A 2,533-nucleotide genomic window follows, 5' to 3' on the forward strand; every position below is an offset into this window, starting at 1 on the left:
TTTGTGGTATTGGGGCTAAAAAAAACCTGAATAATTGTGCCCCCTCTTCTGTTCTCTTTTTGGAACGTATTCTATTACATGATCTTTTAGGAGTTTTGCGATGCAATCCTTCATAGCTTCTCTTTTTCTCCTTGCTACCCGAGACTAGGTAAACACATCCTTTATTGGAATGGTCTCGAATTCTAACCTGTATCCTTCTTTTAAAGTATAAGCATACTTACAAAGTAAGACTAGATTGAGATAGAATGGCGCCAAGCAAGCTAGCTTACGGTACCTGAGGTTCCTAGTTGGTCTCCCATACAAGTAATAACCAGGCCCGAGTCTGGATGGCTTTCGAGATCTGACGAGATCAGGCATTTTCAGACTGGTATGGCCGTAAGTACTGGTATGGCCATAGGCTCCTTAGTGGTGTCACGGTTCTCACCGTGACATCCAGACGCCCAGATGAGGTCACCCCAAGAGTGCCCAGCAGGGGATTGAACCTGGTTACTTTGTAGTCCTGGGGCTGCTATATGCCTCTGAGCCACCATACAGCTCTTGCCAATATTGATAGGACCCCGGCGCCTGTCACACTTCTGACCCGGACAGGATAAAATAGATGCAGTCTTTCTCCTGTAATTCCTGGCTGGGCCGGCACACGTTCAGAAGTTTACACCCTGTCTTGCTACTCTTCCTCTGGAAGATTGTTGCTGAGTGTTTCTCCAATTTGGTCTGGCATATTCTTTCCCAGGATTATATCTCCTGCTTTCTTGAAAGGCACGGTTTTATATCGCCTATCTTCCCATGTTGTAGAACCGTATTTTCTGACTTGAGGAAGAAAAGCTTTTCTCCCATCTTTAGCCTTATGTATAGCTTCATCCAACACCTTCCCAAATAGGAGATCACCTTGAAACGGAAGGCACACAGGGACGCTTTTGAGGTGTAGTATGCTCCCCAGGAGTGTAGCCATAATGCTCTCCTTGCTGTTATAGAGAGGCCCATGCTTTTAGCCACCATTCTGGTAACATCCAGAGATGCTACAGAGCAAAAATCAGTTGCCAACTTCAAATATCTCAGTCCTTCCAGCAGATGATCTCTCCGAACTCCTTTAGTTATATCCTCTTCTAAGTTGTCTAGCCATACTTTGAAGGCTCTAGTGAACGTTGTTAACGCTACTGCTAGATGTAGTGCTGATCCTAAGGCCAGGTATGACTTTATCAGGCTGGCATCTAGCCTTTTCTCCATCGGTTTCTCAAATAAGCCATGGAGTCAATAGGAAGGGCTGTCTTCTTTGCCATATGAATGACTGCGGCATCAATCTTGGGGACAAAATTCCCGGTTTTTCAGAGTCGCTTTTCTTTCTGGTTTCTGTCATTCTTGTGAAATTATCTCCTCTATTGTAGAGTATACTGGAAAGGTAGGTCTATTGGTTCTCAAATCCTCAAATTATCTATCGGATTCCTTCATTTCCTTTCTTTTTCTGGGAATCTCAGGGTCTCTCTGCTTATGTTGATCAACTTATCAACTGATTTTGAATCCTCTTCTCAGGCGTTTAGATGAGGACATCTTGCTTGTGGATTTGAACCCTTCTGCAATCGCCTCTGCAATCCATTTCTTTATTCTGTTTGTGGAGACTTCTTCTCTCCCTTACTTCAGCAGCTTCTGTCAGACAATCCTGACATAAGTTTATTTCACTGGTTGCCATTTGTCTTAGTGAATCCTCATTAGGACTATTCGGGCTGTCAAGAAAGGCCATATTAACAATAATATATTTTTGGCCCATAGTGGCACTCTTTTAACCCCCCCCCCCTTTAAGGGATAAACTTATATGAGGCTCACCTATGTTTTCTAGAAACAGATCTTGAGGCAGAGTGAGAAGCCATCTATTTAAACAAAAACATATTTTTGTTATCCTATTACTTTGAAAAACTAAACAGAAGAAAAACAATATAACCAAGAAAGAAAAAATTATTTACCTTATATATCCAGAATCAGTCTAGTGCAGCCTTAAACACACCAAAACTGTTCCAAACTTCAGCCAAAACATTGGAAAACCCACAAAAAACGCTTTTTTATATGATTTTCGGATTTTAACATTTTTGCGCGATATGTCTTTAAGAGTCCGGCGGTTCGCGCATGCGCAATAGCAACTCCCCGACGCCGATGCTACTGCGCATGCCCCGCCCTCCGAACCCGGACGTAGCACCCAGCCGGTGCAAACAAGCAGGCTTTCATTCTCCAGAATGAGAAAACACAAGAGAACACAATTAAAACACTATACTGTCTACATGAATTACAGCAAGCACATTCAGGGTAAGACCAAGATTTTCAGTCACTTACCCAGATTCTCTTCTGCCACAATTCTGAGGGGGTTATTGATGCTTAAAGGGGAATTTTTAAGGATACACCGACCCCACATCCTTTTAAGTTTTTAACAGCCCTGTTATTCTATTAAAGAGGTACATATACTATAATGTACCTTAACTCAGTTAGTCCTGCTCTTGCAGGCTGATTACTGAGTTCTTCAGATAAAGAGAGGCTGAACTTTATCTGG

The 2,533-nt window shown here is 42.6% G+C and overlaps 1 pseudogene; it reads right to left on the reverse strand.

The window, feature by feature from the left end:
• Nucleotides 1–262: 262 nt before the first annotated feature.
• On the reverse strand, nt 263–381 carry LOC134575940 (5S ribosomal RNA; annotated as a pseudogene).
• Nucleotides 382–2,533: the final 2,152 nt, after the last annotated feature.

The sequence above is a fragment of the Pelobates fuscus genome, chromosome 10 (genome assembly GCF_036172605.1).
Source record: "Pelobates fuscus isolate aPelFus1 chromosome 10, aPelFus1.pri, whole genome shotgun sequence".
NCBI classification, from domain to species: Eukaryota; Metazoa; Chordata; class Amphibia; order Anura; family Pelobatidae; genus Pelobates; species Pelobates fuscus.